Source organism: Giraffa tippelskirchi, chromosome 9, assembly GCF_054371585.1.
Source record: "Giraffa tippelskirchi isolate mGirTip1 chromosome 9, T2T-mGirTip1v1.2.pri, whole genome shotgun sequence".
In the NCBI taxonomy this organism is placed as follows: domain Eukaryota; kingdom Metazoa; phylum Chordata; class Mammalia; order Artiodactyla; family Giraffidae; genus Giraffa; species Giraffa tippelskirchi.
Genome location: NC_137283.1, coordinates 70,183,136 through 70,209,610, shown reverse-complemented (window position 1 = coordinate 70,209,610; position 26,475 = coordinate 70,183,136).

Genomic DNA, 26,475 nt, shown 5'->3' with positions numbered 1-26,475 from the left:
AAGCATTCACAAATTAAAAGGTAGCAAACTGAATATGAGAGACTATTTGCAAGTGGTGTCTATGAGGAGGGGTTGATATGAAAAAGAGACTAAGAACTCACATCACTCAGTCAACCAGAAACAAGAGCATCACCCCTATCCCTTCCCCTCACAGCAACTCCAATCCCAATCCTTTATCTCACTGAAAACTAAAACCTAAAACTTAAACCTAGGCTAACAATAGACATGCATACATATATTCATAGGCATGCATACACAAGAGAGACAGAGAGAGAGGGAAAAATTAATAGACTGAATTTAGGAAGGATAAGAAACAGACACATCTAGAGAGAGAGACTGAAAAAGGAGAGAGGAAATGATAAGATTTCACAGAATTTGCATGAATCAATCTCCAGGTTTGAAACAATGAGAGGCCCATTCACACTGCAAGGGGGGAAATGACCCAAGGGGATGAGAGTAAAAGAGAGAAGCCTGGGAGGCATCATAGGGGAAGCCTTGATCTCCCCTAGAGACTGAGGTGGGACACTTGAGCCAGAATCTCAGTGGAACAGGAGGGTGACGAAGGTTGTTCTATATTGGAGGGGAGAGGTCTGAATCTTACCTCAAGATCTCCCACAGTGTGTGTGTGTGTTTCGGGGTGGGATCTTGAAATATCAGGAAGGCGAGACGACTGCCTTTTCCTAGGTCCAGAACCCATCCAGGCCATGTTCTGCCCCATTCGGTTGTATGTCAGCCCTATTTGAATTCTTCTTTTGGAAGTCTCAGTGCACAAGCTCCGAGACATATCAGCCCAAGGTTGAAAGGCACGGAGGTGATCATAGGCCGACAGACCTAGGAGGCAGATGGGAGAGTGATCCACACTCTGCAGATGGAGAGACTGGGGAAACCCTGAGGGGCATATGCTTGTCCAGGGCCACATCACTTATGAGAAAAAGGGGTCTGGTCTGAGAGCAGCGGGGTCCTCCGAGCTCAGGCCCTGGCTGCATCCAGGGCTCCCCAAGGATGTAGGGTGAGCTGTGTGGGCGTCTCTGTGCCTGCACATGGCCTCGGGGGGGGGGGGTGGGTTCAGCAGTCAGAAACCAAGAGATTTCTTGGGGAGCTTTGGGGAAGGGACCTCAGCACAAACCCCAGGAAATGATGTCACTTCCTGGCAACATAAAACAACAGAACCCGGAACACAGGTATCCAGGCCTCCAGGGTGGAGAGGAGCCCCAGCCAGATCACTTGCTGCCAAGATGTTCTGCTGTTTGCCCCTGCCCAGAGGCCGGGGCCTCAGGAGAGCTCACAGGCAGAGTGTGTGGGAACCCTGTGGACGCTGGCTCAGGGCCCCCGCCGAGAGGCCTCTGGCCCTTTGCCCAGAGAAACAGAAAGGTAACACAGGGAGCCCCAGGCCGGGCCAGGCCACCTCTCCCATGCCACCCGGAAACACTCGGTCCTTTGCCTGTGTGTGTGGATGGGGGTTTCTTGGGGTGTGTCTGCCTCAAGCAAACCGAGGCGGATGTGGGCTCAGAAGTCTGTGGGCCGGTTGTATCCACATCCCAGGGGAAAGCAGGCTGGGTGGGATGAGGACAGGGCAGGCAACACCAGCCGCCCAGGCTGACCTCACACCCTCAGGTGGGTCTCCATTCTCCCGGGTAGGTATCTGAGCAGACACACGTCTCTGTTGGTTCTGGGAGCCAAAGTTTGAGTAGGCAGAAGCAACAGCCATACTGACCAGGCCCAGCTCAGAAAACTCCAAGCAGGGCTGGCTGATGGTCACCGTCATTGCAGAGCTTCCCACTGGATATGGCCGATGAGAGGGACACCCCATCCACCTCCCCGAGGGAGGGGTCGGAGCACCACCCCCCGCCCTTGAGGCCTAGTGCAGCCTCCAGGTGAGCGAGCCCACAGAGTGTTCAGCCCAACTGGGAATGAAGAGGAAGCAGGGAAGGCCTGCTGCCCCTTCACCACCCAAGACACACCCGGCGGCCCAGTCTCAGGCTGCCACGGAGCTCAGCACGCCCGGGTCCGACCCAGAGCCCTGAGAACCTCTGCCTCTGAGGCAGCAGGAGGACCAGGAGCCCAGCACGGTGAGCACAGAGGTGAGGAGGTGCTGGTGCATGTGAGTGTGTGGGGAAGGAGTCCTGAGCTACACAGGAGGAGTCCCCCAAAGCTGGTGCTGGACCTGGAGCAAAGGCTGGCCTCAGACCTTCTGCTTGGTGGACTGCAGGCAGGACGACATCCTATTGTGACTTCCTAAACTGAGAATTGTCTCCACAGCTCAGGGTAGAATTGTCTCCAGAGAGGCAAAGGGCAAAGGCAGGCCTGTGGGTAACCTTTTCTTCTCTCACAGCTCCAGCACCAGCCCCCAGGTTCAACCAGGCTCCACTTCCCAGCCCTGTCTCTACAGAGGTGGTTGCTACCTGTCCAGGACTCAGGGATCCACTGAGAGGAGATCGAGACCTGAGACATGCCTTCCCATAGACACCAGGCCAACTGGGTATTGGCCAGCACACTGGGAAGATCAGATCTCTGTGCAAGCAGGACCCTCAGGCCCAGGCACCAATGCTCCAATCCCCGGGTGAGAACCTCCACCTCCACCTACATGTTCGCTTCTGCCTGCCCGTGCTCGGATTTTGGCAGGAGAACCTGAGTCAGGGGATAAGAGAACACCTCTGAAGGGAGAGCCTGCCCTGGCTTCTGCCCAAGACCCAGATGCCCACGATGATTGACCCACCTCTGCAAGGAGAATCGACCCCTGCTCTGGACAGAGACCCAGAGCCCTTTCCAAATTTCCATTTCTGGAAACACCGTGTCCAGGGGAGGGTTTGCCTTTGCATCCTCCATCCCTCTCTGCCACCCGTGGATGCCATCAACTCACTTTCTACCCAGTGGAGATTGAATTCGCTTCCCCTGAGCTTCTTTTCATTCAGTTTTTCTGTATTTTATTTTCTTGATTTCTATTTTGTTTGTCACAGATTTGTGTATTTTTTCCTTAAATTTTTAATCAATAAAATTGATGTTAGGTGGTACGCTTCTGGAGCATTAAGGACCTTCACGATCCTCTGCAACCATCACCACTTTCTAGTTGGGGACTCTTTCATTCTCCACAACCAACCCTCCCTCACCCCCTGCAAATCCTGTATTCACCTCAAGCACTCCCTGTTCCTCCCTTGCCCCTGACAACCTTTAATTCTCTCATATCTCAGTGTCTTCCCATATTCTGGATGTCTCCAGTTAATGCCTATCAATGAAATCATAGAAAAGGTGGTTTCATTAGACAGCCCACATATTTTAAGACTAGACTTGGGACTTGTTTTTTATTTCCTTTAGGGCAGCCTTTGTGTATCAGAAACGACAGTGCAGGTGATTTCAAGATGTCATCTGCAAAACGAGGCCCTTTTGGCAACTAATCTCCAGGTGGGCATTACTGTTGTGTGATGTCTCAGGCAGAAGAGAAATGCTGAGCTCTTCCTCAGGCACAAACAAAGTCACAAAAAGAAGCCAGGAAAGAGAATGGGAAAAACAGAGCACAGGAACAACCAGAAACAATGAGGTTGTCTCAACTTCATGAGATAAGGCTAGAGAAAGACCCAACATCCTTGTGGCCCAAACACACTCTTGAAAATCAATGTGCAGTAAAGAAGAGAAGAGAGCTGTGACGTTGCGAGGACAGGAAATGCACTTGGCCGGTGTAGCCTAGTTCTACAAGTTAGACCTGAGAGTTCTAGCCTAGGAGCCCTGGCCTAGAAGTTGCAAGGAGAGGCAGTACACATGGCCTGACTGCTCAGATGAGGATACACACCAATGAAAACCCTTTGGAGAGAGCAGAGCCGGTCATCACCGTGGTCTGTGTCTGGACTGCTGAGAGCCTGCCCTGGGCAGCCCACGAGGAAACAGAGTTTCCAGCATGTCCACTAAAGAGCTCTCTGTGCAGGACCTTCAAGGGGCCTCAGGTGCATCTCTTTAGGAGCAGTGGCGGATGTCATATGGGTTCTCACTTCACTTGCAGTGCCATGGGTCCTGTCACTGTAAACTCCCACCCGGGGAGACCCAAAGGCAACCTCACAGAGGCTCCTGAGAGACTAACTCCTTTCAGCTGCGAACAGAGCTGGCTACTCACTGGGATGCCTGTGGCCTGGGGCTCCCAGAGGGGAGAGCAACACTCACCACACAGTGTGGTCAGTGCTGGGAGGGCAGGCTGCCCCTCACTCACCCTTTACCGTGTCCCTGCTGGCAGAACTGGGTGAATCTGTTAAAGAGCAGGAATTCAAACTGAAAGGCAACCAAACTTCCCACAACCTCTCCAAAGGAGTTCAGGAGCGATGAATTGAAAACCAGAGGGGATGACGTGAATGAGGATGGAAACTTGACACCTTACACCAAATTCGTTTCGAATTTTTCTGAGACATATTTTCCATGCCAAACATCTCACAAATCCAGCAGAAAATCGAGCAGAGGCTAGACATGAGCTTGGAGTCTTCAGAAACAATACAGAAAGGCAATGCACAAAAAGGCAATCCTGTGGACTGTGCAAAATCAAAGGTCTCCACTCTGGTAAAGACCTTACGAAAAAACGCAAAGGATACGTCACACACTGGCAGACAAACACTTGCAAACACACAGCTGATAAAGGATGTGTCTCCAAAGAGACAAAGAACACAAGCAAGGTTATTAAAACTAGGGAGAGGTCTGAAGGGACACCAGACCAAGGAAGGTTCATGGAGAGTATAGCGAATGATGCCCAGCACTGAGGGCCTGAGAAACACAGTCTAGCTGCACTCCCTGAGCCCCGTGTGACCCTGACTACGCCTGTTCTACCTGGTGGCTCAGAGAGATGGACAGAGAGGAAGGGGGGAAAATCGTTTGCATTTCCAATGCTCACCACAAACTCTTAGAATGAGAAGGTAAGTATCAACCCCATTGACAATGACATACACTAGGAGGAAATACCCAGGAGTCCATCTAACACAGGAGGGAAGGACCTGGTCTCAGAAAACTGCAAGAGATGGATGAAAGAAGATGATATCCACATGATCCGATGGAAAATAAGCTGAGCTCATGGATTGGAAGGATTCCTATTGGTAAAATGATGTCACATCCCCGAAGGCAATCCAGAGGGTCCGTGCTATTCCTCTCAAGTTGCCAAGCAATGTTCTCAGGGCACTAAACCAAGGAACTCCAAAATGGGTATGAAAACACAAAGGAGCCTATATTGTCTGTACAGTCTAAGGAAAGAAGGCCTGATATGGGTCTACCAGGATGCCTGATAGCCAACTAGACTGCTACACTAGGATCATCTGGACAGTGTGGTGTTGGGCACACAAACATACACACGCATCCAGATCCGTACAACAGAGTTGAGAGTCCAAGAAATAAACCCAAGCTTCTATGGTCAATTCACCTACTACAAAGGAGGGGAGAATCTGCAAATGGGAACACAAAAGCCTCTTCAAGAAAGGGCCATGGCAAAAGTGGATGGCTGCATCTGAAGAATCACACTGCCTTTTGTTCTCATAGCACCACAAAATCAGTGACACACGTCAACCCAAAGCTAGAAGTTCTGAGTGAAAGTGAAAGTCGCTCAGTTTTGTCTGACTTTTTGCAACCCCATGGACTATACAGGCCATTGGATTCTCCAGGCCAGAATACTGGAGCGGGTAGCTTTTCCCTTCTCCAGGGGATTTCCCAACCCGGGAATCGAACCCAGGTCTCCCGCCTTGCAGGTGGACTCTTTACCGGATGAGCCACAAGGGAGGTTTGAAACTCCTTGAAATAAGCACGTGCCTTAGGCTCCTTAACATTTGGTGTGGGAAGCAAAAATGGCTCTCTTCAAGTAAGGGAAACAGGAAACCAAAGAACACCAGGGGCTTCTATGCAATTGAACAGCTTTGCAACAAAAAAGGCTAAGCATTCACAAATTAAAAGGTAGCAAACTGAATATGAGAGACTATTTGCAAGTGGTGTCTATGAGGAGGGGTTGATATGAAAAAGAGACTAAGAACTCACATCACTCAGTCAACCAGAAACAAGAGCATCACCCCTATCCCTTCCCCTCACAGCAACTCCAATCCCAATCCTTTATCTCACTGAAAACTAAAACCTAAAACTTAAACCTAGGCTAACAATAGACATGCATACATATATTCATAGGCATGCATACACAAGAGAGACAGAGAGAGAGGGAAAAATTAATAGACTGAATTTAGGAAGGATAAGAAACAGACACATCTAGAGAGAGAGACTGAAAAAGGAGAGAGGAAATGATAAGATTTCACAGAATTTGCATGAATCAATCTCCAGGTTTGAAACAATGAGAGGCCCATTCACACTGCAAGGGGGGAAATGACCCAAGGGGATGAGAGTAAAAGAGAGAAGCCTGGGAGGCATCATAGGGGAAGCCTTGATCTCCCCTAGAGACTGAGGTGGGACACTTGAGCCAGAATCTCAGTGGAACAGGAGGGTGACGAAGGTTGTTCTATATTGGAGGGGAGAGGTCTGAATCTTACCTCAAGATCTCCCACAGTGTGTGTGTGTGTTTCGGGGTGGGATCTTGAAATATCAGGAAGGCGAGACGACTGCCTTTTCCTAGGTCCAGAACCCATCCAGGCCATGTTCTGCCCCATTCGGTGGTATGTCAGCCCTATTTGAATTCTTCTTTTGGAAGTCTCAGTGCACAAGCTCCGAGACATATCAGCCCAAGGTTGAAAGGCACGGAGGTGATCATAGGCCGACAGACCTAGGAGGCAGATGGGAGAGTGATCCACACTCTGCAGATGGAGAGACTGGGGAAACCCTGAGGGGCATATGCTTGTCCAGGGCCACATCACTTATGAGAAAAAGGGGTCTGGTCTGAGAGCAGCGGGGTCCTCCGAGCTCAGGCCCTGGCTGCATCCAGGGCTCCCCAAGGATGTAGGGTGAGCTGTGTGGGCGTCTCTGTGCCTGCACATGGCCTCGGGGGGGGGGGGTGGGTTCAGCAGTCAGAAACCAAGAGATTTCTTGGGGAGCTTTGGGGAAGGGACCTCAGCACAAACCCCAGGAAATGATGTCACTTCCTGGCAACATAAAACAACAGAACCCGGAACACAGGTATCCAGGCCTCCAGGGTGGAGAGGAGCCCCAGCCAGATCACTTGCTGCCAAGATGTTCTGCTGTTTGCCCCTGCCCAGAGGCCGGGGCCTCAGGAGAGCTCACAGGCAGAGTGTGTGGGAACCCTGTGGACGCTGGCTCAGGGCCCCCGCCGAGAGGCCTCTGGCCCTTTGCCCAGAGAAACAGAAAGGTAACACAGGGAGCCCCAGGCCGGGCCAGGCCACCTCTCCCATGCCACCCGGAAACACTCGGTCCTTTGCCTGTGTGTGTGGATGGGGGTTTCTTGGGGTGTGTCTGCCTCAAGCAAACCGAGGCGGATGTGGGCTCAGAAGTCTGTGGGCCGGTTGTATCCACATCCCAGGGGAAAGCAGGCTGGGTGGGATGAGGACAGGGCAGGCAACACCAGCCGCCCAGGCTGACCTCACACCCTCAGGTGGGTCTCCATTCTCCCGGGTAGGTATCTGAGCAGACACACGTCTCTGTTGGTTCTGGGAGCCAAAGTTTGAGTAGGCAGAAGCAACAGCCATACTGACCAGGCCCAGCTCAGAAAACTCCAAGCAGGGCTGGCTGATGGTCACTGTCATTGCAGAGCTTCCCACTGGATATGGCCGATGAGAGGGACACCCCATCCACCTCCCCGAGGGAGGGGTCGGAGCACCACCCCCCGCCCTTGAGGCCTAGTGCAGCCTCCAGGTGAGCGAGCCCACAGAGGGTTCAGCCCAACTGGGAATGAAGAGGAAGCAGGGAAGGCCTGCTGCCCCTTCACCACCCAAGACACACCCGGCGGCCCAGTCTCAGGCTGCCACGGAGCTCAGCACGCCCGGGTCCGACCCAGAGCCCTGAGAACCTCTGCCTCTGAGGCAGCAGGAGGACCAGGAGCCCAGCACGGTGAGCACAGAGGTGAGGAGGTGCTGGTGCATGTGAGTGTGTGGGGAAGGAGTCCTGAGCTACACAGGAGGAGTCCCCCAAAGCTGGTGCTGGACCTGGAGCAAAGGCTGGCCTCAGACCTTCTGCTTGGTGGACTGCAGGCAGGACGACATCCTATTGTGACTTCCTAAACTGAGAATTGTCTCCACAGCTCAGGGTAGAATTGTCTCCAGAGAGGCAAAGGGCAAAGGCAGGCCTGTGGGTAACCTTTTCTTCTCTCACAGCTCCAGCACCAGCCCCCAGGTTCAACCAGGCTCCACTTCCCAGCCCTGTCTCTACAGAGGTGGTTGCTACCTGTCCAGGACTCAGGGATCCACTGAGAGGAGATCGAGACCTGAGACATGCCTTCCCATAGACACCAGGCCAACTGGGTATTGGCCAGCACACTGGGAAGATCAGATCTCTGTGCAAGCAGGACCCTCAGGCCCAGGCACCAATGCTCCAATCCCCGGGTGAGAACCTCCACCTCCACCTACATGTTCGCTTCTGCCTGCCCGTGCTCGGATTTTGGCAGGAGAACCTGAGTCAGGGGATAAGAGAACACCTCTGAAGGGAGAGCCTGCCCTGGCTTCTGCCCAAGACCCAGATGCCCACGATGATTGACCCACCTCTGCAAGGAGAATGGACCCCTGCTCTGGACAGAGACCCAGAGCCCTTTCCAAATTTCCATTTCTGGAAACACCGTGTCCAGGGGAGGGTTTGCCTTTGCATCCTCCATCCCTCTCTGCCACCCGTGGATGCCATCAACTCACTTTCTACCCAGTGGAGATTGAATTCGCTTCCCCTGAGCTTCTTTTCATTCAGTTTTTCTGTATTTTATTTTCTTGATTTCTATTTTGTTTGTCACAGATTTGTGTATTTTTTCCTTAAATTTTTAATCAATAAAATTGATGTTAGGTGGTACGCTTCTGGAGCATTAAGGACCTTCACGATCCTCTGCAACCATCACCACTTTCTAGTTTGGGACTCTTTCATTCTCCACAACCAACCCTCCCTCACCCCCTGCAAATCCTGTATTCACCTCAAGCACTCCCTGTTCCTCCCTTGCCCCTGACAACCTTTAATTCTCTCATATCTCAGTGTCTTCCCATATTCTGGATGTCTCCAGTTAATGCCTATCAATGAAATCATAGAAAAGGTGGTTTCATTAGACAGCCCACATATTTTAAGACTAGACTTGGGACTTGTTTTTTATTTCCTTTAGGGCAGCTTTGTGTATCAGAAACGGCAGTGCAGGTGATTTCAAGATGTCATCTGCAAAAGGAGGCCCTTTTGGCAACTAATCTCCAGGTGGGCATTACTGTTGTGTGATGTCTCAGGCAGAAGAGAAATGCTGAGCTCTTCCTCAGGCACAAACAAAGTCACAAAAAGAAGCCAGGAAAGAGAATGGGAAAAACAGAGCACAGGAACAACCAGAAACAATGAGGTTGTCTCAACTTCATGAGATAAGGCTAGAGAAAGACCCAACATCCTTGTGGCCCAAACACACTCTTGAAAATCAATGTGCAGTAAAGAAGAGAAGAGAGCTGTGACGTTGCGAGGACAGGCAATGCACTTGGCCGGTGTAGCCTAGTTCTACAAGTTAGACCTGAGAGTTCTAGCCTAGGAGCCCTGGCCTAGAAGTTGCAAGGAGAGGCAGTACACATGGCCTGACTGCTCAGATGAGGATACACACCAATGAAAACCCTTTGGAGAGAGCAGAGCCGGTCATCACCGTGGTCTGTGTCTGGACTGCTGAGAGCCTGCCCTGGGCAGCCCACGAGGAAACAGAGTTTCCAGCATGTCCACTAAAGAGCTCTCTGTGCAGGACCTTCAAGGGGCCTCAGGTGCATCTCTTTAGGAGCAGTGGCGGATGTCATATGGGTTCTCACTTCACTTGCAGTGCCATGGGTCCTGTCACTGTAAACTCCCACCCGGGGAGACCCAAAGGCAACCTCACAGAGGCTCCTGAGAGACTAACTCCTTTCAGCTGCGAACAGAGCTGGCTACTCACTGGGATGCCTGTGGCCTGGGGCTCCCAGAGGGGAGAGCAACACTCACCACACAGTGTGGTCAGTGCTGGGAGGGCAGGCTGCCCCTCACTCACCCTTTACCGTGTCCCTGCTGGCAGAACTGGGTGAATCTGTTAAAGAGCAGGAATTCAAACTGAAAGGCAACCAAACTTCCCACAACCTCTCCAAAGGAGTTCAGGAGCGATGAATTGAAAACCAGAGGGGATGACGTGAATGAGGATGGAAACTTGACACCTTACACCAAATTCGTTTCGAATTTTTCTGAGACATATTTTCCATGCCAAACATCTCACAAATCCAGCAGAAAATCGAGCAGAGGCTAGACATGAGCTTGGAGTCTTCAGAAACAATACAGAAAGGCAATGCACAAAAAGGCAATCCTGTGGACTGTGCAAAATCAAAGGTCTCCACTCTGGTAAAGACCTTACGAAAAAACGCAAAGGATACGTCACACACTGGCAGACAAACACTTGCAAACACACAGCTGATAAAGGATGTGTCTCCAAAGAGACAAAGAACACAAGCAAGGTTATTAAAACTAGGGAGAGGTCTGAAGGGACACCAGACCAAGGAAGGTTCATGGAGAGTATAGCGAATGATGCCCAGCACTGAGGGCCTGAGAAACACAGTCTAGCTGCACTCCCTGAGCCCCGTGTGACCCTGACTACGCCTGTTCTACCTGGTGGCTCAGAGAGATGGACAGAGAGGAAGGGGGGAAAATCGTTTGCATTTCCAATGCTCACCACAAACTCTTAGAATGAGAAGGTAAGTATCAACCCCATTGACAATGACATACACTAGGAGGAAATACCCAGGAGTCCATCTAACACAGGAGGGAAGGACCTGGTCTCAGAAAACTGCAAGAGATGGATGAAAGAAGATGATATCCACATGATCCGATGGAAAATAAGCTGAGCTCATGGATTGGAAGGATTCCTATTGGTAAAATGATGTCACATCCCCGAAGGCAATCCAGAGGGTCCGTGCTATTCCTCTCAAGTTGCCAAGCAATGTTCTCAGGGCACTAAACCAAGGAACTCCAAAATGGGTATGAAAACACAAAGGAGCCTATATTGTCTGTACAGTCTAAGGAAAGAAGGCCTGATATGGGTCTACCAGGATGCCTGATAGCCAACTAGACTGCTACACTAGGATCATCTGGACAGTGTGGTGTTGGGCACACAAACATACACACGCATCCAGATCCGTACAACAGAGTTGAGAGTCCAAGAAATAAACCCAAGCTTCTATGGTCAATTCACCTACTACAAAGGAGGGGAGAATCTGCAAATGGGAACACAAAAGCCTCTTCAAGAAAGGGCCATGGCAAAACTGGATGGCTGCATCTGAAGAATCACACTGCCTTTTGTTCTCATAGCACCACAAAATCAGTGACACACGTCAACCCAAAGCTAGAAGTTCTGAGTGAAAGTGAAAGTCGCTCAGTTTTGTCTGACTTTTTGCAACCCCATGGACTATACAGGCCATTGGATTCTCCAGGCCAGAATACTGGAGCGGGTAGCTTTTCCCTTCTCCAGGGGATTTCCCAACCCGGGAATCGAACCCAGGTCTCCCGCCTTGCAGGTGGACTCTTTACCGGATGAGCCACAAGGGAGGTTTGAAACTCCTTGAAATAAGCACGTGCCTTAGGCTCCTTAACATTTGGTGTGGGAAGCAAAAATGGCTCTCTTCAAGTAAGGGAAACAGGAAACCAAAGAACACCAGGGGCTTCTATGCAATTGAACAGCTTTGCAACAAAAAAGGCTAAGCATTCACAAATTAAAAGGTAGCAAACTGAATATGAGAGACTATTTGCAAGTGGTGTCTATGAGGAGGGGTTGATATGAAAAAGAGACTAAGAACTCACATCACTCAGTCAACCAGAAACAAGAGCATCACCCCTATCCCTTCCCCTCACAGCAACTCCAATCCCAATCCTTTATCTCACTGAAAACTAAAACCTAAAACTTAAACCTATGCTAACAATAGACATGCATACATATATTCATAGGCATGCATACACAAGAGAGACAGAGAGAGAGGGAAAAATTAATAGACTGAATTTAGGAAGGATAAGAAACAGACACATCTAGAGAGAGAGACTGAAAAAGGAGAGAGGAAATGATAAGATTTCACAGAATTTGCATGAATCAATCTCCAGGTTTGAAACAATGAGAGGCCCATTCACACTGCAAGGGGGGAAATGACCCAAGGGGATGAGAGTAAAAGAGAGAAGCCTGGGAGGCATCATAGGGGAAGCCTTGATCTCCCCTAGAGACTGAGGTGGGACACTTGAGCCAGAATCTCAGTGGAACAGGAGGGTGACGAAGGTTGTTCTATATTGGAGGGGAGAGGTCTGAATCTTACCTCAAGATCTCCCACAGTGTGTGTGTGTGTTTCGGGGTGGGATCTTGAAATATCAGGAAGGCGAGACGACTGCCTTTTCCTAGGTCCAGAACCCATCCAGGCCATGTTCTGCCCCATTCGGTGGTATGTCAGCCCTATTTGAATTCTTCTTTTGGAAGTCTCAGTGCACAAGCTCCGAGACATATCAGCCCAAGGTTGAAAGGCACGGAGGTGATCATAGGCCGACAGACCTAGGAGGCAGATGGGAGAGTGATCCACACTCTGCAGATGGAGAGACTGGGGAAACCCTGAGGGGCATATGCTTGTCCAGGGCCACATCACTTATGAGAAAAAGGGGTCTGGTCTGAGAGCAGCGGGGTCCTCCGAGCTCAGGCCCTGGCTGCATCCAGGGCTCCCCAAGGATGTAGGGTGAGCTGTGTGGGCGTCTCTGTGCCTGCACATTGCCTCGGGGGGGGGGGTTTCAGCAGTCAGAAACCAAGAGATTTCTTGGGGAGCTTTGGGGAAGGGACCTCAGCACAAACCCCAGGAAATGATGTCACTTCCTGGCAACATAAAACAACAGAACCCGGAACACAGGTATCCAGGCCTCCAGGGTGGAGAGGAGCCCCAGCCAGATCACTTGCTGCCAAGATGTTCTGCTGTTTGCCCCTGCCCAGAGGCCGGGGCCTCAGGAGAGCTCACAGGCAGAGTGTGTGGGAACCCTGTGGACGCTGGCTCAGGGCCCCCGCCGAGAGGCCTCTGGCCCTTTGCCCAGAGAAACAGAAAGGTAACACAGGGAGCCCCAGGCCGGGCCAGGCCACCTCTCCCATGCCACCCGGAAACACTCGGTCCTTTGCCTGTGTGTGTGGATGGGGGTTTCTTGGGGTGTGTCTGCCTCAAGCAAACCGAGGCGGATGTGGGCTCAGAAGTCTGTGGGCCGGTTGTATCCACATCCCAGGGGAAAGCAGGCTGGGTGGGATGAGGACAGGGCAGGCAACACCAGCCGCCCAGGCTGACCTCACACCCTCAGGTGGGTCTCCATTCTCCCGGGTAGGTATCTGAGCAGACACACGTCTCTGTTGGTTCTGGGAGCCAAAGTTTGAGTAGGCAGAAGCAACAGCCATAATGACCAGGCCCAGCTCAGAAAACTCCAAGCAGGGCTGGCTGATGGTCACTGTCATTGCAGAGCTTCCCACTGGATATGGCCGATGAGAGGGACACCCCATCCACCTCCCCGAGGGAGGGGTCGGAGCACCACCCCCCGCCCTTGAGGCCTAGTGCAGCCTCCAGGTGAGCGAGCCCACAGAGGGTTCAGCCCAACTGGGAATGAAGAGGAAGCAGGGAAGGCCTGCTGCCCCTTCACCACCCAAGACACACCCGGCGGCCCAGTCTCAGGCTGCCACGGAGCTCAGCACGCCCGGGTCCGACCCAGAGCCCTGAGAACCTCTGCCTCTGAGGCAGCAGGAGGACCAGGAGCCCAGCACGGTGAGCACAGAGGTGAGGAGGTGCTGGTGCATGTGAGTGTGTGGGGAAGGAGTCCTGAGCTACACAGGAGGAGTCCCCCAAAGCTGGTGCTGGACCTGGAGCAAAGGCTGGCCTCAGACCTTCTGCTTGGTGGACTGCAGGCAGGACGACATCCTATTGTGACTTCCTAAACTGAGAATTGTCTCCACAGCTCAGGGTAGAATTGTCTCCAGAGAGGCAAAGGGCAAAGGCAGGCCTGTGGGTAACCTTTTCTTCTCTCACAGCTCCAGCACCAGCCCCCAGGTTCAACCAGGCTCCACTTCCCAGCCCTGTCTCTACAGAGGTGGTTGCTACCTGTCCAGGACTCAGGGATCCACTGAGAGGAGATCGAGACCTGAGACATGCCTTCCCATAGACACCAGGCCAACTGGGTATTGGCCAGCACACTGGGAAGATCAGATCTCTGTGCAAGCAGGACCCTCAGGCCCAGGCACCAATGCTCCAATCCCCGGGTGAGAACCTCCACCTCCACCTACATGTTCGCTTCTGCCTGCCCGTGCTCGGATTTTGGCAGGAGAACCTGAGTCAGGGGATAAGAGAACACCTCTGAAGGGAGAGCCTGCCCTGGCTTCTGCCCAAGACCCAGATGCCCACGATGATTGACCCACCTCTGCAAGGAGAATCGACCCCTGCTCTGGACAGAGACCCAGAGCCCTTTCCAAATTTCCATTTCTGGAAACACCGTGTCCAGGGGAGGGTTTGCCTTTGCATCCTCCATCCCTCTCTGCCACCCGTGGATGCCATCAACTCACTTTCTACCCAGTGGAGATTGAATTCGCTTCCCCTGAGCTTCTTTTCATTCAGTTTTTCTGTATTTTATTTTCTTGATTTCTATTTTGTTTGTCACAGATTTGTGTATTTTTTCCTTAAATTTTTAATCAATAAAATTGATGTTAGGTGGTACGCTTCTGGAGCATTAAGGACCTTCACGATCCTCTGCAACCATCACCACTTTCTAGTTTGGGACTCTTTCATTCTCCACAACCAACCCTCCCTCACCCCCTGCAAATCCTGTATTCACCTCAAGCACTCCCTGTTCCTCCCTTGCCCCTGACAACCTTTAATTCTCTCATATCTCAGTGTCTTCCCATATTCTGGATGTCTCCAGTTAATGCCTATCAATGAAATCATAGAAAAGGTGGTTTCATTAGACAGCCCACATATTTTAAGACTAGACTTGGGACTTGTTCTTTATTTCCTTTAGGGCAGCCTTTGTGTATCAGAAACGGCAGTGCAGGTGATTTCAAGATGTCATCTGCAAAACGAGGCCCTTTTGGCAACTAATCTCCAGGTGGGCATTACTGTTGTGTGATGTCTCAGGCAGAAGAGAAATGCTGAGCTCTTCCTCAGGCACAAACAAAGTCACAAAAAGAAGCCAGGAAAGAGAATGGGAAAAACAGAGCACAGGAACAACCAGAAACAATGAGGTTGTCTCAACTTCATGAGATAAGGCTAGAGAAAGACCCAACATCCTTGTGGCCCAAACACACTCTTGAAAATCAATGTGCAGTAAAGAAGAGAAGAGAGCTGTGACGTTGCGAGGACAGGCAATGCACTTGGCCGGTGTAGCCTAGTTCTACAAGTTAGACCTGAGAGTTCTAGCCTAGGAGCCCTGGCCTAGAAGTTGCAAGGAGAGGCAGTACACATGGCCTGACTGCTCAGATGAGGATACACACCAATGAAAACCCTTTGGAGAGAGCAGAGCCGGTCATCACCGTGGTCTGTGTCTGGACTGCTGAGAGCCTGCCCTGGGCAGCCCACGAGGAAACAGAGTTTCCAGCATGTCCACTAAAGAGCTCTCTGTGCAGGACCTTCAAGGGGCCTCAGGTGCATCTCTTTAGGAGCAGTGGCGGATGTCATATGGGTTCTCACTTCACTTGCAGTGCCATGGGTCCTGTCACTGTAAACTCCCACCCGGGGAGACCCAAAGGCAACCTCACAGAGGCTCCTGAGAGACTAACTCCTTTCAGCTGCGAACAGAGCTGGCTACTCACTGGGATGCCTGTGGCCTGGGGCTCCCAGAGGGGAGAGCAACACTCACCACACAGTGTGGTCAGTGCTGGGAGGGCAGGCTGCCCCTCACTCACCCTTTACCGTGTCCCTGCTGGCAGAACTGGGTGAATCTGTTAAAGAGCAGGAATTCAAACTGAAAGGCAACCAAACTTCCCACAAGGTCTCCAAAGGAGTTCAGGAGCGATGAATTGAAAACCAGAGGGGATGACGTGAATGAGGAGGGAAACTTGACACCTTACACCAAATTCGTTTCGAATTTTTCTGAGACATATTTTCCATGCCAAACATCTCACAAATCCAGCAGAAAATCGAGCAGAGGCTAGACATGAGCTTGGAGTCTTCAGAAACAATACAGAAAGGCAATGCACAAAAAGGCAATCCTGTGGACTGTGCAAAATCAAAGGTCTCCACTCTGGTAAAGACCTTACGAAAAAACGCAAAGGATACGTCACACACTGGCAGACAAACACTTGCAAACACACAGCTGATAAAGGATGTGTCTCCAAAGAGACAAAGAACACAAGCAAGGTTATTAAAACTAGGGAGAGGTCTGAAGGGACACCAGACCAAGGAAGGTTCATGGAGAGTATAGCGAATGATGCCCAGCACTGAGGGCCTGAGAAACACAGTCTAGCTGCACTCCCTGAGCCCCGTGTGACCCTGACTACGCCTGTTCTACCTGGTGGCTCAGAGAGATGGACAGAGGGGAAGGGGGGAAAATCCTTTGCATTTCCAATGCTCACCACAAACTCTTAGAATGAGAAGGTAAGTATCAACCCCATTGACAATGACATACACTAGGAGGAAATACCCAGGAGTCCATCTTACCCAGGAGGGAAGGACCTGGTCTCAGAAAACTGCAAGAGATGGATGAAAGAAGATGATATCCACATGATCCGATGGAAAATAAGCTGAGCTCATGGATTGGAAGGATTCCTATTGGTAAAATGATGTCACATCCCCGAAGGCAATCCAGAGGGTCCGTGCTATTCCTCTCAAGTTGCCAAGCAATGTTCTCAGGGCACTAAACCAAGGAACTCCAAAATGGGTATGAAAACACAAAGGAGCCTATATTGTCTGTACAGTCTAAGGAAAGAAGGCCTGATATGGGTCTACCAGGATGCCTGATAGCCAACTAGACTGCTACACTAGGATCATCTTGACAGTGTGGTGTTGGGCACACAAACATACACACGCATCCAGATCCGTACAACAGAGTTGAGAGTCCAAGAAATAAACCCAAGCTTCTATGGTCAATTCACCTACTACAAAGGAGGGGAGAATCTGCAAATGGGAACACAAAAGCCTCTTCAAGAAAGGGCCATGGCAAAACTGGATGGCTGCATCTGAAGAATCACACTGCCTTTTGTTCTCATAGCACCACAAAATCAGTGACACACGTCAACCCAAAGCTAGAAGTTCTGAGTGAAAGTGAAAGTCGCTCAGTTTTGTCTGACTTTTTGCAACCCCATGGACTATACAGGCCATTGGATTCTCCAGGCCAGAATACTGGAGCGGGTAGCTTTTCCCTTCTCCAGGGGATTTCCCAACCCGGGAATCGAACCCAGGTCTCCCGCCTTGCAGGTGGACTCTTTACCGGATGAGCCACAAGGGAGGTTTGAAACTCCTTGAAATAAGCACGTGCCTTAGGCTCCTTAACATTTGGTGTGGGAAGCAAAAATGGGTCTCTTCAAGTAAGGGAAACAGGAAACCAAAGAACACCAGGGGCTTCTATGCAATTGAACAGCTTTGCAACAAAAAAGGCTAAGCATTCACAAATTAAAAGGTAGCAAACTGAATATGAGAGACTATTTGCAAGTGGTGTCTATGAGGAGGGGTTGATATGAAAAAGAGACTAAGAACTCACATCACTCAGTCAACCAGAAACAAGAGCATCACCCCTATCCCTTCCCCTCACAGCAACTCCAATCCCAATCCTTTATCTCACTGAAAACTAAAACCTAAAACTTAAACCTAGGCTAACAATAGACATGCATACATATATTCATAGGCATGCATACACAAGAGAGACAGAGAGAGAGGGAAAAATTAATAGACTGAATTTAGGAAGGATAAGAAACAGACACATCTAGAGAGAGAGACTGAAAAAGGAGAGAGGAAATGATAAGATTTCACAGAATTTGCATGAATCAATCTCCAGGTTTGAAACAATGAGAGGCCCATTCACACTGCAAGGGGGGAAATGACCCAAGGGGATGAGAGTAAAAGAGAGAAGCCTGGGAGGCATCATAGGGGAAGCCTTGATCTCCCCTAGAGACTGAGGTGGGACACTTGAGCCAGAATCTCAGTGGAACAGGAGGGTGACGAAGGTTGTTCTATATTGGAGGGGAGAGGTCTGAATCTTACCTCAAGATCTCCCACAGTGTGTGTGTGTGTTTCGGGGTGGGATCTTGAAATATCAGGAAGGCGAGACGACTGCCTTTTCCTAGGTCCAGAACCCATCCAGGCCATGTTCTGCCCCATTCGGTGGTATGTCAGCCCTATTTGAATTCTTCTTTTGGAAGTCTCAGTGCACAAGCTCCGAGACATATCAGCCCAAGGTTGAAAGGCACGGAGGTGATCATAGGCCGACAGACCTAGGAGGCAGATGGGAGAGTGATCCACACTCTGCAGATGGAGAGACTGGGGAAACCCTGAGGGGCATATGCTTGTCCAGGGCCACATCACTTATGAGAAAAAGGGGTCTGGTCTGAGAGCAGCGGGGTCCTCCGAGCTCAGGCCCTGGCTGCATCCAGGGCTCCCCAAGGATGTAGGGTGAGCTGTGTGGGCGTCTCTGTGCCTGCACATGGCCTCGGGGGGGGGGGTGGGTTCAGCAGTCAGAAACCAAGAGATTTCTTGGGGAGCTTTGGGGAAGGGACCTCAGCACAAACCCCAGGAAATGATGTCACTTCCTGGCAACATAAAACAACAGAACCCGGAACACAGGTATCCAGGCCTCCAGGGTGGAGAGGAGCCCCAGCCAGATCACTTGCTGCCAAGATGTTCTGCTGTTTGCCCCTGCCCAGAGGCCGGGGCCTCAGGAGAGCTCACAGGCAGAGTGTGTGGGAACCCTGTGGACGCTGGCTCAGGGCCCCCGCCGAGAGGCCTCTGGCCCTTTGCCCAGAGAAACAGAAAGGTAACACAGGGAGCCCCAGGCCGGGCCAGGCCACCTCTCCCATGCCACCCGGAAACACTCGGTCCTTTGCCTGTGTGTGTGGATGGGGGTTTCTTGGGGTGTGTCTGCCTCAAGCAAACCGAGGCGGATGTGGGCTCAGAAGTCTGTGGGCCGGTTGTATCCACATCCCAGGGGAAAGCAGGCTGGGTGGGATGAGGACAGGGCAGGCAACACCAGCCGCCCAGGCTGACCTCACACCCTCAGGTGGGTCTCCATTCTCCCGGGTAGGTATCTGAGCAGACACACGTCTCTGTTGGTTCTGGGAGCCAAAGTTTGAGTAGGCAGAAGCAACAGCCATACTGACCAGGCCCAGCTCAGAAAACTCCAAGCAGGGCTGGCTGATGGTCACTGTCATTGCAGAGCTTCCCACTGGATATGGCCGATGAGAGGGACACCCCATCCACCTCCCCGAGGGAGGGGTCGGAGCACCACCCCCCGCCCTTGAGGCCTAGTGCAGCCTCCAGGTGAGCGAGCCCACAGAGGGTTCAGCCCAACTGGGAATGAAGAGGAAGCAGGGAAGGCCTGCTGCCCCTTCACCACCCAAGACACACCCGGCGGCCCAGTCTCAGGCTGCCACCGAGGTCAGCACGCCCGGGTCCGACCCAGAGCCCTGAGAACCTCTGCCTCTGAGGCAGCAGGAGGACCAGGAGCCCAGCACGGTGAGCACAGAGGTGAGGAGGTGCTGGTGCATGTGAGTGTGTGGGGAAGGAGTCCTGAGCTACACAGGAGGAGTCCCCCAAAGCTGGTGCTGGACCTGGAGCAAAGGCTGGCCTCAGACCTTCTGCTTGGTGGACTGCAGGCAGGACGACATCCTATTGTGACTTCCTAAACTGAGAATTGTCTCCACAGCTCAGGGTAGAATTGTCTCCAGAGAGGCAAAGGGCAAAGGCAGGCCTGTGGGTAACCTTTTCTTCTCTCACAGCTCCAGCACCAGCCCCCAGGTTCAACCAGGCTCCACTTCCCAGCCCTGTCTCTACAGAGGTGGTTGCTACCTGTCCAGGACTCAGGGATCCACTGAGAGGAGATCGAGACCTGAGACATGCCTTCCCATAGACACCAGGCCAACTGGGTATTGGCCAGCACACTGGGAAGATCAGATCTCTGTGCAAGCAGGACCCTCAGGCCCAGGCACCAATGCTCCAATCCCCGGGGGAGAACCTCCACCTCCACCTACATGTTCGCTTCTGCCTGCCCGTGCTCGGATTTTGGCAGGAGAACCTGAGTCAGGGGATAAGAGAACACCTCTGAAGGGAGAGCCTGCCCTGGCTTCTGCCCAAGACCCAGATGCCCACGATGATTGACCCACCTCTGCAAGGAGAATCGACCCCTGCTCTGGACAGAGACCCAGAGCCCTTTCCAAATTTCCATTTCTGGAAACACCGTGTCCAGGGGAGGGTTTGCCTTTGCATCCTCCATCCCTCTCTGCCACCCGTGGATGCCATCAACTCACTTTCTACCCAGTGGAGATTGAATTCGCTTCCCCTGAGCTTCTTTTCATTCAGTTTTTCTGTATTTTATTTTCTTGATTTCTATTTTGTTTGTCACAGATTTGTGTATTTTTTCCTTAAATTTTTAATCAATAAAATTGATGTTAGGTGGTACGCTTCTGGAGCATTAAGGACCTTCACGATCCTCTGCAACCATCACCACTTTCTAGTTGGGGACTCTTTCATTCTCCACAACCAACGCTCCCTCACCCCCTGCAAATCCTGTATTCACCTCAAGCACTCCCTGTTCCTCCCTTGCCCCTGACAACCTTTAATTCTCTCATATCTCAGTGTCTTCCCATATTCTGGATGTCTCCAGTTAATGCCTATCAATGAAATCATAGAAAAGGTGGTTTCATTAGACAGCCCACATATTTTAAGACTAGACTTGGGACTTGTTTTTTATTTCCTTTAGGGCAGCCTTTGTGTATCAGAAACGGCAGTGCAGGTGATTTCAAGATGTCATCTGCAAAACGAGGCCCTTTTGGCAACTAATCTCCAGGTGGGCATTACTGTTGTGTGATGTCTCAGGCAGAAGGGAAATGCTGAGCTCTTCCTCAGGCACAAACAAAGTCACAAAAAGAAGCCAGGAAAGAGAATGGGAAAAACAGAGCACAGGAACAACCAGAAACAATGAGGTTGTCTCAACTTCATGAGATAAGGCTAGAGAAAGACCCAACATCCTTGTGGCCCAAACACACTCTTGAAAATCAATGTGCAGTAAAGAAGAGAAGAGAGCTGTGACGTTGCGAGGACAGGCAATGCACTTGGCCGGTGTAGCCTAGTTCTACAAGTTAGACCTGAGAGTTCTAGCCTAGGAGCCCTGGCCTAGAAGTTGCAAGGAGAGGCAGTACACATGGCCTGACTGCTCAGATGAGGATACACACCAATGAAAACCCTTTGGAGAGAGCAGAGCCGGTCATCACCGTGGTCTGTGTCTGGACTGCTGAGAGCCTGCCCTGGGCAGCCCACGAGGAAACAGAGTTTCCAGCATGTCCACTAAAGAGCTCTCTGTGCAGGACCTTCAAGGGGCCTCAGGTGCATCTCTTTAGGAGCAGTGGCGGATGTCATATGGGTTCTCACTTCACTTGCAGTGCCATGGGTCCTGTCACTGTAAACTCCCACCCGGGGAGACCCAAAGGCAACCTCACAGAGGCTCCTGAGAGACTAACTCCTTTCAGCTGCGAACAGAGCTGGCTACTCACTGGGATGCCTGTGGCCTGGGGCTCCCAGAGGGGAGAGCAACACTCACCACACAGTGTGGTCAGTGCTGGGAGGGCAGGCTGCCCCTCACTCACCCTTTACCGTGTCCCTGCTGGCAGAACTGGGTGAATCTGTTAAAGAGCAGGAATTCAAACTGAAAGGCAACCAAACTTCCCACAAGGTCTCCAAAGGAGTTCAGGAGCGATGAATTGAAAACCAGAGGGGATGACGTGAATGAGGATGGAAACTTGACACCTTACACCAAATTCGTTTCGAATTTTTCTGAGACATATTTTCCATGCCAAACATCTCACAAATCCAGCAGAAAATCGAGCAGAGGCTAGACATGAGCTTGGAGTCTTCAGAAACAATACAGAAAGGCAATGCACAAAAAGGCAATCCTGTGGACTGTGCAAAATCAAAGGTCTCCACTCTGGTAAAGACCTTACGAAAAAACGCAAAGGATACGTCACACACTGGCAGACAAACACTTGCAAACACACAGCTGATAAAGGATGTGTCTCCAAAGAGACAAAGAACACAAGCAAGGTTATTAAAACTAGGGAGAGGTCTGAAGGGACACCAGACCAAGGAAGGTTCATGGAGAGTATAGCGAATGATGCCCAGCACTGAGGGCCTGAGAAACACAGTCTAGCTGCATTCCCTGAGCCCCGTGTGACCCTGACTACGCCTGTTCTACCTGGTGGCTCAGAGAGATGGACAGAGGGGAAGGGGGGAAAATCCTTTGCATTTCCAATGCTCACCACAAACTCTTAGAATGAGAAGGTAAGTATCAACCCCATTGACAATGACATACACTAGGAGGAAATACCCAGGAGTCCATCTAACCCAGGAGGGAAGGACCTGGTCTCAGAAAACTGCAAGAGATGGATGAAAGAAGATGATATCCACATGATCCGATGGAAAATAAGCTGAGCTCATGGATTGGAAGGATTCCTATTGGTAAAATGATGTCACATCCCCGAAGGCAATCCAGAGGGTCCGTGCTATTCCTCTCAAGTTGCCAAGCAATGTTCTCAGGGCACTAAACCAAGGAACTCCAAAATGGGTATGAAAACACAAAGGAGCCTATATTGTCTGTACAGTCTAAGGAAAGAAGGCCTGATATGGGTCTACCAGGATGCCTGATAGCCAACTAGACTGCTACACTAGGATCATCTGGACAGTGTGGTGTTGGGCACACAAACATACACACGCATCCAGATCCGTACAACAGAGTTGAGAGTCCAAGAAATAAACCCAAGCTTCTATGGTCAATTCACCTACTACAAAGGAGGGGAGAATCTGCAAATGGGAACACAAAAGCCTCTTCAAGAAAGGGCCATGGCAAAACTGGATGGCTGCATCTGAAGAATCACATTGCCTTTTGTTCTCATAGCACCACAAAACCAGTGACACACGTCAACCCAAAGCTAGAAGTTCTGAGTGAAAGTGAAAGTCGCTCAGTTTTGTCTGACTTTTTGCAACCCCATGGACTATACAGGCCATTGGATTCTCCAGGCCAGAATACTGGAGCGGGTAGCTTTTCCCTTCTCCAGGGGATTTCCCAACCCGGGAATCGAACCCAGGTCTCCCGCCTTGCAGGTGGACTCTTTACCGGATGAGCCACAAGGGAGGTTTGAAACTCCTTGAAATAAGCACGTGCCTTAGGCTCCTTAACATTTGGTGTGGGAAGCAAAAATGGGTCTCTTCAAGTAAGGGAAACAGGAAACCAAAGAACACCAGGGGCTTCTATGCAATTGAACAGCTTTGCAACAAAAAAGGCTAAGCATTCACAAATTAAAAGGTAGCAAACTGAATATGAGAGACTATTTGCAAGTGGTGTCTATGAGGAGGGGTTGATATGAAAAAGAGACTAAGAACTCACATCACTCAGTCAACCAGAAACAAGAGCATCACCCCTATCCCTTCCCCTCACAGCAACTCCAATCCCAATCCTTTATCTCACTGAAAACTAAAACCTAAAACTTAAACCTAGGCTAACAATAGACATGCATACATATATTCATAGGCATGCATACACAAGAGAGACAGAGAGAGAGGGAAAAATTAATAGACTGAATTTAGGAAGGATAAGAAACAGACACATCTAGAGAGAGAGACTGAAAAAGGAGAGAGGAAATGATAAGATTTCACAGAATTTGCATGAATCAATCTCCAGGTTTGAAACAATGAGAGGCCCATTCACACTGCAAGGGGGGAAATGACCCAAGGGGATGAGAGTAAAAGAGAGAAGCCTGGGAGGCATCATAGGGGAAGCCTTGATCTCCCCTAGAGACTGAGGTGGGACACTTGAGCCAGAATCTCAGTGGAACAGGAGGGTGACGAAGGTTGTTCTATATTGGAGGGGAGAGGTCTGAATCTTACCTCAAGATCTCCCACAGTGTGTGTGTGTGTTTCGGGGTGGGATCTTGAAATATCAGGAAGGCGAGACGACTGCCTTTTCCTAGGTCCAGAACCCATCCAGGCCATGTTCTGCCCCATTCGGTGGTATGTCAGCCCTATTTGAATTCTTCTTTTGGAAGTCTCAGTGCACAAGCTCCGAGACATATCAGCCCAAGGTTGAAAGGCACGGAGGTGATCATAGGCCGACAGACCTAGGAGGCAGATGGGAGAGTGATCCACACTCTGCAGATGGAGAGACTGGGGAAACCCTGAGGGGCATATGCTTGTCCAGGGCCACATCACTTATGAGAAAAAGGGGTCTGGTCTGAGAGCAGCGGGGTCCTCCGAGCTCAGGCCCTGGCTGCATCCAGGGCTCCCCAAGGATGTAGGGTGAGCTGTGTGGGCGTCTCTGTGCCTGCACATGGCCTCGGGGGGGGGGGTGGGTTCAGCAGTCAGAAACCAAGAGATTTCTTGGGGAGCTTTGGGGAAGGGACCTCAGCACAAACCCCAGGAAATGATGTCACTTCCTGGCAACATAAAACAACAGAACCCGGAACACAGGTATCCAGGCCTCCAGGGTGGAGAGGAGCCCCAGCCAGATCACTTGCTGCCAAGATGTTCTGCTGTTTGCCCCTGCCCAGAGGCCGGGGCCTCAGGAGAGCTCACAGGCAGAGTGTGTGGGAACCCTGTGGACGCTGGCTCAGGGCCCCCGCCGAGAGGCCTCTGGCCCTTTGCCCAGAGAAACAGAAAGGTAACACAGGGAGCCCCAGGCCGGGCCAGGCCACCTCTCCCATGCCACCCGGAAACACTCGGTCCTTTGCCTGTGTGTGTGGATGGGGGTTTCTTGGGGTGTGTCTGCCTCAAGCAAACCGAGGCGGATGTGGGGTCAGAAGTCTGTGGGCCGGTTGTATCCACATCCCAGGGGAAAGCAGGCTGGGTGGGATGAGGACAGGGCAGGCAACACCAGCCGCCCAGGCTGACCTCACACCCTCAGGTGGGTCTCCATTCTCCCGGGTAGGTATCTGAGCAGACACACGTCTCTGTTGGTTCTGGGAGCAAAAGTTTGAGTAGGCAGAAGCAACAGCCATACTGACCAGGCCCAGCTCAGAAAACTCCAAGCAGGGCTGGCTGATGGTCACTGTCATTGCAGAGCTTCCCACTGGATATGGCCGATGAGAGGGACACCCCATCCACCTCCCCGAAGGAGGGGTCGGAGCACCACCCCCCGCCCTTGAGGCCTAGTGCAGCCTCCAGGTGAGCGAGCCCACAGAGGGTTCAGCCCAACTGGGAATGAAGAGGAAGCAGGGAAGGCCTGCTGCCCCTTCACCACCCAAGACACACCCGGCGGCCCAGTCTCAGGCTGCCACGGAGCTCAGCACGCCCGGGTCCGACCCAGAGCCCTGAGAACCTCTGCCTCTGAGGCAGCAGGAGGACCAGGAGCCCAGCACGGTGAGCACAGAGGTGAGGAGGTGCTGGTGCATGTGAGTGTGTGGGGAAGGAGTCCTGAGCTACACAGGAGGAGTCCCCCAAAGCTGGTGCTGGACCTGGAGCAAAGGCTGGCCTCAGACCTTCTGCTTGGTGGACTGCAGGCAGGACGACATCCTATTGTGACTTCCTAAACTGAGAATTGTCTCCACAGCTCAGGGTAGAATTGTCTCCAGAGAGGCAAAGGGCAAAGGCAGGCCTGTGGGTAACCTTTTCTTCTCTCACAGCTCCAGCACCAGCCCCCAGGTTCAACCAGGCTCCACTTCCCAGCCCTGTCTCTACAGAGGTGGTTGCTACCTGTCCAGGACTCAGGGATCCACTGAGAGGAGATCGAGACCTGAGACATGCCTTCCCATAGACACCAGGCCAACTGGGTATTGGCCAGCACACTGGGAAGATCAGATCTCTGTGCAAGCAGGACCCTCAGGCCCAGGCACCAATGCTCCAATCCCCGGGGGAGAACCTCCACCTCCACCTACATGTTCGCTTCTGCCTGCCCGTGCTCGGATTTTGGCAGGAGAACCTGAGTCAGGGGATAAGAGAACACCTCTGAAGGGAGAGCCTGCCCTGGCTTCTGCCCAAGACCCAGATGCCCACGATGATTGACCCACCTCTGCAAGGAGAATCGACCCCTGCTCTGGACAGAGACCCAGAGCCCTTTCCAAATTTCCATTTCTGGAAACACCGTGTCCAGGGGAGGGTTTGCCTTTGCATCCTCCATCCCTCTCTGCCACCCGTGGATGCCATCAACTCACTTTCTACCCAGTGGAGATTGAATTCGCTTCCCCTGAGCTTCTTTTCATTCAGTTTTTCTGTATTTTATTTTCTT